The following is a 13,681-nucleotide window of genomic DNA, read 5'->3' as shown; positions in this document are numbered from 1 at the left end:
AAAAGACAGCTGAGGCCCACATAAGTCAAAGTCTGTGGCTGAGTTACAGAAATGAAAAAGAAGAACAACATGTGCATCACCTTCAGACTGCACTAGCACAGTATTTCTGGTCATCCTTTTGGATGATTTGATTTTGGAATAACCACTGATAAACACTATATGATTTTGTTTAATTTTATTTTCAAGAATAACCTTCAATACTATGGGATCCTTGGCTGCATCAAAAGCTGAATGGCCAGCAGGACAAGGGATGTGGTTCTCCCATTCCACTCTGCTCTCATAAAAACCCACCTGGAGATTTCATTCCAGGTCTGGGGCCCTCCAACATAAGAAGGACATGAACCCGGTGGAGGGAGTCCAGAAGACAGCCATGAAAGTGATCAGAGGGCTGGAGCACCTCTCCTATGAAGAAAGGCTGAGAGAGTTGGGGCTGTTCAACCTGGGGAAGGGAAGTCTCTGGGGAGACCTTAGAGATACCTTCCAGTACCTACAGGGGGCTACAAGAGAGATGGAGGGGGACTTCTTACAGTGCCACATAGTGATAGGACATTTGGGAATTGCTTTAAACTGAAAGGGAGGAGATTTAGACTAGATAGAAAGAAGAAATGCTTTACTGTGAGGGAAGTGAAACAGTGGAACAGGTTACACAAAGAAGTAGCAGCTGCCCTATCCCTGGAAGTATTCAAGAGCAGGTTGGATGGATCTCTGAGCATCCTGGTTGGATGGAAGGTGTCCCTGCCCACAGCAAGTGGGCTGGAACTAAATGATCTTCACGGTCCCTTCCAACCCAAACCACTTTATGATTCTATAAGTACTTGGGAGGTAGGACTTCATTTTAATGACTGGCTTCTGTGTCTTCTGACCCCAACCCACGCCTACTTTGAGGCAGACTGGGCCCTGGCAGTTCCCTCCTGTACTCACAGTGTCCTTCAGCTCCCTCCAATGCTCATTCTGAACAATAACTCACATCCAGAAACAGCGTTGTGTCTTTCAACAGGATAGCCTGAGATGTGGTTGGAGCGACAAATGTGTGGTCTGGGCATGAGGTTTCCTCTGTCTCCCAACCTGTGTTAATAGCAGTTTCATTCATGCTGCCTTCCTTACTCATCCCTACTCAGTCAGTGCTAATGGAAAATAGAAATGACAAAACCTATATATTTGCTTCTGAATTTGCATTTGAATTTTTTGCCTGAAATGTCATCATTCTTAGGTTTTCTTCCAGAGGCTAGACATATTGCCTCTTGTTTTGACTATCTAGTTCCTGTCAAGAACAACCTCTGAACCTGTTGTTTTCAAACAGCAATGTCTGCCACAGGTTTATAGAGAGTTCTTCAGGGAGAGCTAAGAGCTATGTTCAATGTGTCAGATATATGATCAAATGCAAACTTTCTTTCAGTTTCATATCCCTGGAAAGTTGGATGCTCAGAAAGTCACAAAGATGAACAGTCTCAATGTGGAATTCCTGATGTGGAGACATAGCCATTCTCTCCCTCCTCTTGGTTTCATATGAATGTGACAGCTTGCTCTTTGTCATCCTTACACACCAGCTGCAGAACTAATACCATTGCTTTAGAGCTGTACAATGGTAACACTGTGGGAAGGTGTCCTCTGTTGGTAATACCTGGAATGCTTCACTCTAATGAAAATTTAATTTAGTAAGCAAAACTTTTAGAAACAAAAAATCTATTCAACAAATTGAATATGGTCTCTGACCACTGCACTGTCAGTGTGATTGCCATAGTCATATTCACATAACCTGACCTCTTTCAAAATTTCAAAGAAACATCAACTAATACATGGGCAAAACATACTTGCACATTAAATAATAGAAGTGAGAAAGAAAAGAATAACCATGGTGTCCAGGTGAGCACTATCCAGTGTGTCTGTCAGCAGTTTCATGCTGTGATGACATCGCTGTGCTGCTATACGCAGGATAGCCCTCTGCTTGGGCCTCTCTCATTCCCCAAGAACTATTTTCTTGGGAATCAACCTGAGCATCTCTTCCTTGTCCTGCATTGCAGAAGCACATATTCCCTTTAGCATATCAGCCCAAGTACTTGAATATATGTTGTGACTCTCAAAAGGGCTGGTCAGAAGAGAGATGGTGATGCTCTAACAGTATCTCTGTTTACTTTGTCGTTCCGAAAGCATAATATGATGAAATTATTCCAAACATCCAGAAAGTGACACATTTTTCCAGAATTGTCTGAACAATAAAATACCACTGCATGTAATGCAAAAGCAAGAATCCTTTCGTTCTGCTAGCTAGTGTAGTGTCATTATTATCATCCAAAATAAACATTTTAAATAAATCTGAGAATTTTGCTTCTATAGAAAGAATAGTAAAAGATACAGATGCTGAGCATTTTTTGGGAAAATAAGCTTTTGATTTTTTTTTTAAAAACTACTTTCTGAAGTCACATAGTCAGTCAAAATCCAACCTGGGTCAACCTTCATTGCTCAGAGAAATTAGATCATTAGGTGATGCTATTTTAGAACACGTTTTATGATCACTACAGAACAGGCATAGGATTTCAAAGCATGTGGCCAAACACCAAGGTTTTTGCCTATTAGCAGATTGTAACCTTTTCTTTATGGTATGGGTAGACTTTGAGCAGTGATCTACAACTTTGTCACCTCCATTTTAGATTGTAATGTACCATTACCTTCAGACCACTAAATTCATATTAAAAGAAAAGGTAAAGAAAACATTTTGTGCCATTCTGTTTAAACAATATCAAAAGGTAGATTACAGTAACTCTTCAGGAAGTGATGAACACTCGTAGCTTCCTTAAGCCTGCAGACGATATCCCACAGACAATGGGAAATTCCAGTGTCAGCTGCTTTGGATGTACTTAGTACTATTTTTATGAGGCTATAAACAAAGCAGAACTTCCTAGACTGAAGAATAAAATACTTGTATATCAATGTGGATATTTTTTAACTTTCCTTATATGCAATGATACAGATGCATCAGAAAGAGGTGACAAAGAGTCAAAAGGAACTCTAAGGAATTCAAAGGATGTGACACCTCTGAACTTGTAACTGCAAAGTGAGGACAACAACATTAAAATAACAGTTTCTAAAGGTGTTTGATTTCTCTGGTGGTTTGTTTCTGTTGTTTGGTTGTTTGGTATTTTGGTTTTGGTTTTGTTTTGGGGGGGGTTTTCTTTCATATATCAGCTGTCAAAAATAAGGTTTTCTTCTTAGAGAAGTGATGAGAATCTTCCTGCTATGTCACCTTCTCATGCAAGCACTGCTGGAGAAGGACAACTTGTTTTGGTCTTAGCACGTACAGGGGATTTGAAAGTAAGCAAAGTTAACAGGGAAGAAAAATACAAGGATTATTATCTTCTAGGTTCAAGTTACACTTGTTTCTACTTGAACTGAGTACAAGAATTGCCGTCTAAAATCCAACATGCATTTTGCTAAAACAACAAGAGGACTTTTTCTTTCCATTTTATGGATGTCCTGTTGTGCTGGCATATGTATAAGGATGCGAAGGAGAGGAAACAGGAGATTATACTTGCCAAGATGAACTTTGGAGAACTGGCTATGTCCCACAAGCTCAGTCATACCTCCTACCAGTAAAACCTTTCTGATGGTTTCCATGAGCCCTGGATCCTGTCCAGAATGATGACGTGGCAAACCAGGAAGTGTGAAAATCCAAAACCACTTGCGTCCAGCAGCCAACAAACCAGGCAGGTCCACATTGACCTTCAGTCAAAAGTGGGGGTTTTCCACCAAGGATCTCATACTGCGATACGTGCCAAAGGGTTGAAGAGCGATAAGATCAAAAGAATCCTTTTAGGAAGAATTTTTACTTCTTCCTTCTCTTTCCATGCCCAGATGGTGAGCAAGTTTATTTGCCTGGAAGGTTTAGGATTGCTGCACGTAATTCTCAGCAGCTGTCATTCATTAACCCCTCTCAGTTCTCCGTCCACAGTGCTGCTGCACCTGAAAACGACTATACATTTCCTTTGTAGCACCTACCATTGAAACATATTCCTCTCTCAAACCTTTTTCCATGTGTGTCCCTTATTTCAGGCCAAATTTGACCTTCCCCAATGAAGTAACTGAAGTGCCAGTACCCTGGGACACTGCAGTCAAAAATATAACAGAACCTAAGGACAAAAGTTAAATAATATATTTTCTTTGTGTTACAAAGAAATTCAAAATAGATTATCAAAACTGTACCTTCTGGTCTAAAAATCCTAAGTTCCATGTGTCTGGTTTACTACAATATATCACCAAATTGCAAAAATTGTTCTCATGTCAAAACAATGTAAGTTTCTTATGAAACCTAAACCACGCTTTCAAATCTGCTATTAATCCTAATGTATTTTTTTCTTTTGTTAGGACATGATCTGTTCAGTGGGTTAAGATAACTCATGAATTTGACCATTTCCTTGGGCATGTTCACAATATAGAAATTTTTCAGCTCAGAGGAACTCTACCCTTTCTGTTGTGTTCTTGGGCCAGAATACAGATCTTGTATGGCACGTTGAACTGAAATGCTCCCCATGTGTAGGGCTAAAGTTCTCTCTTCCTCTGAAGTGCATCATAGCATTTAGTCTAATCTACAGTTGGATGAATATTTTGCCAAGGCCTGGAGGGAATATAATAATTATAGGTAAATGGAATATGTGAATGTCCTTTAAGAATATTAGTTCTCATTTAAGAAAAAAACCTAGTAAGAGTCCACTTGTCTAGTGAGAAGAACTTACATGTCCTCTGGAAAATTAGCTCAAGAAGAGAACCTTTCGCTGCATAACATTCTGGAACAAATCTAAGTATTTTGGTACATACGTAGCAGATTGAACAAAAATCCAGAATGCAGAGTAAGGAATAATTTATATACAGTTGGTTTTGCTCCATCAAGAAAAAATAAATCCTGCTGTTATGGCTACTTGCACAGTGACCTTACTGAAAACCTTTAGATAAAGTTCAGGCTCCTCTTGATAGTATTAATTTCTTCTGTTTCTTCTACCTCTCCTTAAGTGAGAATATTTACTACATATTGTTGGGAAGGGACAGTTCAATAAAATGTTGATAAGCAATGCGCCATCTCTACAAGTTAGATCTAAAATTAGAAATCATTATTCTGCATTTGGTCGAATTGTCTTAGGCTCTCAAAAAGATGTGTGAGCTCTGGCCTATTTTTTTTTTATTTTTAAGGCAAATCAGTGTTTTGTCAGTGGATTTTCATTCCTGTTTCAAAGTTTTTCACACCTCTGGGATCTCACTCTTCACGTCATCTGTGCATCAGTGAGCACAGTGAGCCCCCAGTACTTCAGGGCTCTCTCTAACACTGCAGGAATGTTCCCAGTAATACGTGAATGAAGGATACAAACGATACTAAGATCCCTTTGATGATTTGCTAGTAAGTAATAGCATGAGAATATTTAGAGACCGCTTATTTGAATCAGCTTTTTCCATGAAATTTTAATCCAGTTCTCTCAACCAAAAATAGACATTTTCATTGTTCTGAGGAAACTCACAAAATACTTCAAAGAAACACAGAAATTTTTCTCTGGGATTAGCAGAAAATGCAGGCTTTGAAAGAGGAGTTGGTTGGCAAATGTAATATTGAGAGAAAAGAAAAGTTGTGTTGGGTTTTTTACACGTACACTTCACTTTGCAGAATACATTAACTGGCTCCATCAGTCAGCTGTCAATAGCCCCTGTAAATTACTTCCATTGTGCTTGGAACAAAACCATGGTTGTAGAGACTTAAAATTACAAGCAGAGTCTGCTGAGGCCTCTAACATGCTGCAATTGCTTCTACAGAACTCAGGGAAGGAAAAGCAGATGTTCCTCAGCAATTTATACTGATATCATGTTGGTTTGTGGTCCAGAAAAACAGTGCTGGCCATGGTCCAGCACACATGTTATTTTCTTAACCTCATCAATATTCATAGTCTTACATAATTCATAGGAACTATGAGCAAGTAAAAACCAATTAAGGTTTGGTTGGGTTTTTTCTAGATTTCATTTACCTGTTTTCCTGACTCTTAGGAACATATCTACAATTACAAATAGGAAGAAGTCCTGCCTGGATGTTAGTGTCCAGAGGCACCACAAGGATGCTGTCAGCCTGCAGCTGTGGATCTGAACACAGAGAATTCCTTTACGTGCACACACGCGACTTGGAGCACCTGTGTGCTTTGCACAGGCTCTTTCAGGATACTATCACCTGTCGTACTGCAAGAAAATGAAGCATGCAAAGTACATTTGGTCACGCAAGGTAGTACCTGAAAAATCACTCATTTTCTTTTGCACCACAGGTCTAAAGTTCAGACACTGTAATTCTGGTTATCTTGCTTCTGTTGGCCTTAAATCCAACTGGCCCTTAGGAATGAAGCTCCAGTTCTCCAGAGAGAGTGGCAGACAAATGAGTGGTGTCTTTTAACCTGCTTTTCTTAAAAGTACTGCGGAGATTCTGAAGCATCATCAAGGAATCTGCTGCAAACTCAACTATCTTGGTGTTAGAGCATTTGCCCTACCTGCTAAGCTGAACCTATTCCCAGCAGACACTTCCTTCCCCTTTGTCAGTATGACCCATATAGCTGTGGGGTGATATCGCATCTTTGCTCAACCCTTTCTGCTCTAGATCTAGCAAGCCCATTGTCTTGATCATTTCCACAGAAGTAATGTTTAATATAACATTCCTGTGGCTCAGGTCTCTGTCCCTTTCTGTTGGTTCCCACCTTTCTAGATGTATACTGTACAAAACTGTGTGTGAAACTCTCCTCAGAGATGCACCAGGACCTCTTGGGGCAGAACAACGACTTCATTTGTTTCACTTCCGGGATAATGTTTGCCTTTTTCAAAAGAGAAAAACACTCTTTTTACTCCCATTCAACTTGTGATCAACTATTAACCAGTTACTCATTATGCCTGATGATGTGCAATGTTTAACCACAACCACAGCACATGATTTTAATTCCTTTTTAAACTGCACTGTTTGGCTGGATCTTGGAGGTCAAACAATAGGTTTCCAACCAAAATGTGTATCACTTTCTGATTTAAAGTGCAACAGCAGATTCTTCAAGGCTTCACTGTTTCTATCTGCAATACTTGTACTTCATACAAAATTATTCATTAAAAAATTAATTATTCAATTAAAAAATTCTCTTCTTGATTTTGATTCAGAACTTGACAATTTATTATTGTCTTATTTTCTGTTACAGTGATTTCATAACAGCTGTCCACTATTGTGGGATTCTCTTCTTTCAGTTCCACAGATATATATATATATTCTATAATCATTAAAAGATAATGTAACTTCTGTTGGTTTTTCCATGCTATAGGAAAGAAATCCAGCTGTTGGGAAGATACTGGAAGCTGTGAAGCAGCTGATTAAAGTGCTAGTTCACACCAGGCCACCTCTAAGTACATCACTGCAGCTGTCTCTGACCTAGCCCAGCTGAGCTGTGTGAATTGCTTGTCCATCCTCACCTACTCTGCAGCATAGTAATTGTGCTGTAACCATGCTCTGTTTGTAAGGTAAACATAAATTGAGAATAAATAGTTATAAATATTCAGACTGTTGTAAAAAAAAAAAAAAACAAACCAACCAAACAACTAAGAATGCTAGAAAAATGCACCAGTTTTACTCCTGCTTTACCACCAGGCCATAGCTATGCTCCCTGTCAGATACGTGGTTTTGAGGTCTCTCGGATTCTGCTTCTACAAATCCACAGACTTTTTCTAATTACTAAGTCATCTCATTCATACATTTGAGAGCCCCTTCAGCTGTCTGAAACGTGCATCTGATAGGTAGTCACTGACCTTAGTCTGAAAGTTCTCCCATCCATGACAGTGAAATGAAAGCTGTATTTTATTTTCTTTGGTAATGTTCAAAAGTGGCAGCAGTGTACACTTGCCTAGTGCAGATGAAGTAAGCAATCCACTCCTCCTCCCACCAGGAAATTACACTGTAGTGTCATTGTCTGATGGTGGCTGGAAAACTGCTGAAAAAGATACACACTCATGTTCAAGTGGTTTGCCTGCCCAGTTTACTGAGGAAGTGGGGATAACTTCCTAGTCTCTGTAAGGATGCTTTACATCCCATGATAGCTCAGCCAAGCGAAGCCTTCACACAGTTCAATTGGGAAGTCAGTAAAGCTGCATGAGGTTGCATCCCTAAAGTGGAAGCTGGCAGAAACTGGTTTCAAGCACGGTTACAGAAATTTTCCTTTTCACAATTAACAACGAAATTTTTCTCATTAGGTGTAGGCATGTTCTGCTTTTTCTCTCAACAATTTCTCCTCCTGTGTATCTCCAACCATAAAATCTCACTGTTCAAGTAGCATAATATACCCTTAGCTGCTTAGTGTATTCATTTGCTGCTTGTTCACCATATGAAAAGTGTACTGCCATCCTGAGGTATGCTCCTGTCACACTTTCTTTCACTCACAGCATTAAAATCTACCCATTTCACTGACCCTTATGTACAGAGCCCTTAATGATAGAACATCTTTCTACAGTCTGCCATTACACTTGGCTTGCAAGTTAGGGTTGTGCCACTATAAAACTACATGGTGTGAACAGCCTGCTGGCATGTATGTACTCTATAAAAAATAAGTAAATAATCATATCTTCTAATTTCATATGTTTCTCCTCAGTTTAATCTCATATTACAAGACAAAGTTGAAAAGAAACAAGGCACATATAAATTCATAAAAACATTATGTAGAAACAAAAGAATCATGGGAAATGTCTTACTGCAATAGAGTCAAGTTCTGTAGGGGTAAAAAAGACATTATAAGCCATAGAACAGGCCAGCTATACACAGGTCCAACAGAAAAAAACATCAATCACCATAAAAACAGTTGATCAAACATTAAACCAAATTTGCATCCTTAAGACCTCTAGTACAAACAGGTGAACTTTGCTTTCATGTAACAATGCCCAGAGATTTGGCTTGGTGGGCATCTACAGAATTGTTTTATGATCAGCTGCACTTTTTGATTGGGCACGCATGGTTCAGGGGCTTTTTGAAGCCTGGGGGCAGGTATGGCAAACCGTGGCAGAACTTTACAAAAGCCCAATCCTGATCTTGCAGTTAATGTACATGACCTCAGAGTTTTAGGTCAGATGTCCTAAGTGAAACTAGAATAGTAAGAAATGTTTATTTCTTCTGAGGAACTATGATAATAAGGCAAGGAATTAATTGTATTAATTCTACAAATACTGGTGTCACCAAGGGCATGATGTAATTGCTCTTTAAAGATCTGGCACTGTTGCCTATATTAAGTGGAGAAAAAGCCACCCTTGCTTGCTAAAAACATTCACATTATTGAAGTTATTACATTTTTTCCCCAGGATTTGGGAAGCTGTCATAATCCACAGTGCAACAGGCACAAAAGCCAGTACAGGCTAATGTCCTGCTCTGACCTGGACAGAGAGCACATCCCTAGGGAAACACTGCTGCTTTCCCTGTACACAAGAGATGAATTTCAGCTAACTGTAAACTACAGAAAAACACCTGTATTTCAACTGTGTAAAGCATACTGGGTTTGCTTTTCTTTTCCTCCTTGTCATGGTACAGCCATGGATCTGTTATTAGTGTGATGGAGTCAAACTCCTTCATCCTCTGCAGAACAATAACTGACAACTACCTCCAGAGAAAGGCAGAGTAACAGCAGTCTGGGGCAAATTAATTCTGCCTTCAAAGGTGCTGCTCATTTGTAAGAAAGAAGAAAAGAAGATAAAACAAAAATAAACAAACACACACATCTTCCAAAAACATAGGCAAGTAGGGTAGTTTCCTCCTTCCATAAAAGTTTAAACTTGCATTATGTAAAAATGCAAACTTGATTTACAGTAAACTTCTGGGACACAGGATGAGGACTGGAGTGATTCTTCCTTCAACGCGCAATCTCCTGTTGTCACACATTAATAGAATGGATAATGAAAGATTAATATATACAAAAGCCTATTGTTCCTGACTTGAGATCAGCCATAGTCACCTGGCAGTGAAAATCGCCTCTGGAGAAAATGTAATGATGTCAATTAGATTTTAAAGGGCCAGGGTGTTGGGTGTGCCTCCAGGAGTGTTCCACTCCAGACCAGGTGCGTGTTTCCAGCCTCGTAACCATCTGCACTTGTTGCACTTGAGTTCACACCAGGATTAGCTGGGCGTGAGCCAACTGTGTCCCTTTCAGATGGTGCTGAGCATTCCACAGTGGATGCTCAGCCTACTGGACCAGACCTGAACTGGCCTGGGACATCCCCCTCCCACAAGGGCACCAAGGCCTCAGCACTCGCTGTTTCACCCTCTACAGCCACTTAACTCCTTAGTACAGAGATAGACTTTGGTTTACTCAAATAGAGTTTGGTTAAGCAACCACTCAGGCTTGTGAGCAGCTGCATGAAAAACTTTTCTAAAGTCAGCAAGGCTCCTTTGTGACTCACTCCTCACCATCCCAGTGCTAACAGTCCTTATTTGGTTGTGCACTTTTTAATGGTTGGGTTGCTTTTCAGTGGTGCCAAAGTCAAAACCCACCATGTTGGAAAACTCATTGTAACTTGTTTGTGGGACTGCAACTCTGCTCAAGGAAGGAAATTTTGGTGAAAGAAAACCTCAGTGGTATAAACAGGTTTACCAACAAAGTGATGGTATTGGCTTTTCACTCAGTTACTGGAAACCAGACAGGGTAATAGAAAAGGACCCGTCCCACACCTGGAGCACCTGCCTGAGCAGCAAACAGCTTCCAGACATGAATCAGTGCTGGGAATCAGGAATCATTTGAATAGACACAATAACATAATCACACCTGACAACTTCCAGGGAAATGGTGTAAAAATTTTCTTACCTCTGTTCGCATACATCTGGTTTCAGTCGTTTGCAATCCTCATGGCTGAATCTCAGCTCTAATACACATGAGATAAATCAAGCTTCTGCACTGGTCTTATATTGACTACATCCAAATTCAGTCTCACACCTTCTGTACTAGAGCAGAACACCATGGAGGTAAGCCTGTAATTCCTCTGGAATTGCTTTACTGCATGTCAATTTACAACGAAATCTTCTATCAACTTTTGGTATTTCGGCGCCATTGAATTTTTGTATAAATGTAGGATTTTGCAAATCAGCCTAAATGCAAACTTTGGTTGATGTAATTTATACTCCCAGCACTTTTTCCAAAGACCTGTACAAGGCCATGAGGCTCAGTGCAGGTCAAGTCCGGCTGTGTCTATCCTGTCTTTCAAACCCTGGTCTCCATAATCACCAAAGCTCAAACTTACCATGCTGACCCAGCATGTACAGACCCTTGCAGATCATCAGGATGAGTCAGGAAGAGCTTCAGACTTTGACTTCTCAGTTTGGGTTACAGTCAGTGCAGACAGACCGAGTCCAGCATGCCTCCCATGCTGTCACAGCTTCTCTGCCTGTCCTTGCAGCACCACTACATGGTCAGTCTGTTTTACGTGGGACTCTGCTGCTCATTCACAGGGTTTTGCTGCAGGATTACAGGCAGTCTGAGTTTGTCTTAGTCCAAATGCTAAGTTAGGGGTTTCCTACAAGAAATAATGTGGTTTTGCCAAGACAAGATGTATGCAGTGTTCTAGTTTACATTTTGTTTCAGTCATTTAAAGACAGTGTTGAGACAGACGTACAAATGGATGTGGACAGCCAGCTACAAAAAGTGAGTTCGCAAATGAAAGCTGACTGTGGGAGGTTATGTAAGTTTTCCTACCCAGTAGGGTTTTGAATGACGCTGCAGTGAAATGCAGCTGACTGACCTCTGGCCCTCTTCCCTTCCCCATGTCCCATGCATTGCTTATGGAAGACAGAAAGACTGCATACAACTAAACGTTATTGCTTCTATTTAAATTGAATAAATTCAATTATTATGTTGCCATTTCTAAGAGATCCACATCTGTTAGCTAGAGGAAACAGACTTTATCACTGACCAAAGGACCAGAAAAATTAAAGAAATGAGGGTGTCTGAAGGTCACGCAGGTAGATAACATTTACAGGAAAGCCATTTCCCTTGTGGTTTGTTGCTCAAGATCATTATTGTAAAATAATCTCTGTATTATATCTATATTTGCATCTTTTTCCTACCCGATGTCCCAATTAACCTGTTGTAAATACAAATTAGAGAAACAAAGCAAAGCAATTCTAGACACTGTGAGAAGATGATAAATCCACAAGTTGAGATGTGTTAAGTTTGATTGCTTAATTATTAGTGACATAGATGTGCTAGTTGTCATCACATTGTTTGTGCTGAATCTGAACATCTAATCCCTTCCTCGGGCCTTTCCTTCCCTAAAGCAGTGGGATCTTGCTGAGAAATAGCTCAATGCAGCTTGATCCAGCCAAACAGGAGAGAAGAACTGGCTTGTCTTTCTCCCGAGACAAGCTGACGCACTGCCGAGGGGCCCTGGCACGACCCCGGTGCCCAGGCAGGAATGACTGGAGGGTTTTACCGTCACACAGCCTGCAAAAATGATACGTAGCCCTGTATCACAGGTGCCAAGGTACTTCTTTGAAGAGAGCCCCCTCAGGGGTAAAATCTGTGGAAATGGACCACAGAAGCCAGGAAGGTTCTGAATCAGACTGCTCCTCATGGGACTTAGCCTCGGAAATTGCAATGCAAAAAACACCATTTTACTCTGCAAAACTATTTGACGTGTTTGAATTTTATTTTTAGTTAGTCAAATTGAATACCCAGATAACAGAACAAAACCAATCATGTGTTCTGCTGATCCTAAGAAAACAGGTTTATCCTGTTTGGTAGGACTTTAAATACAATATTGCATAATTCACAAGTGACCCAAACAAGACATTCCTCAGAAATTTTTGGCAATTCTTTTTTGCTTGATATTCACTGTGGTGGGTAAACAACAGCCAACAGCTAATCACCCATACAGCCACTTACTCAGTCCCCATGCACAGTGGGAGAGATTAGGATGAGCAGGCAGTTTAATAAATGAAAGGACTGGGTGGAGGTGGAGGGAAGTGTTGCACAGGCTCACCACCTGCTGCAAACAGATTGATGTCCAACCAAATTCTAGGCAATAACTGCCTTGGAAGACAACCCTCACCCCACCTCCTTCTTCTTCTACTAGCCCAGTTTTATTGCTGAGCATGACATTATATCATATGGAATATTCCTTTGGAGAATTCAGGTGAATTGTGCTGGATGTGTCCCTTCCCAGCTGCTTTCCCACCCAGCCTCTTCCATATACTATGAGAGCAAAGTGTGAGCAGAGAAAGTCTTCACACTGTGGGAACACTGTTCACCAATATCCAAAGCATGGAGGTGTTATCAACAACTGGTTAAGCCACAAATCCAAATGCAGCACCATACAGACTGCTATGAATAAATCTAGTCCATCCCAGATAGATCTATAACACTCACAAAGATATTTGATCAGCTCTTGACTTGTATGAACTCTGTTGTCTGCATTCAGATTGGACAGAATTCAGCTGAGCCTTCTGCCCAAGTCAAATGACCAAGACAGAATGATCATTCACTACTGAATCATTCAGTTCTACTTCACTTTTTCATCCTCATCTTGCCCAAAGGAAGCTCTGGTATTACTTCTTACAGAAGTATTTTTCTCTAGAACTCAAAAGGTCTGGTTTCTGTTAATGAGTTCCACATAAGACACTTTCATGAAGCATCCTTGATCACAGCAGGGTTACTCTCCTCAAAAATGT

This window comes from Corvus cornix, chromosome 1 (genome assembly GCF_000738735.6).
Source record: "Corvus cornix cornix isolate S_Up_H32 chromosome 1, ASM73873v5, whole genome shotgun sequence".
Classification (NCBI taxonomy): Eukaryota; Metazoa; Chordata; class Aves; order Passeriformes; family Corvidae; genus Corvus; species Corvus cornix.
The sequence above is the reverse complement of the archived record's forward strand: the minus strand, read 5'-3'. Positions refer to the sequence as shown.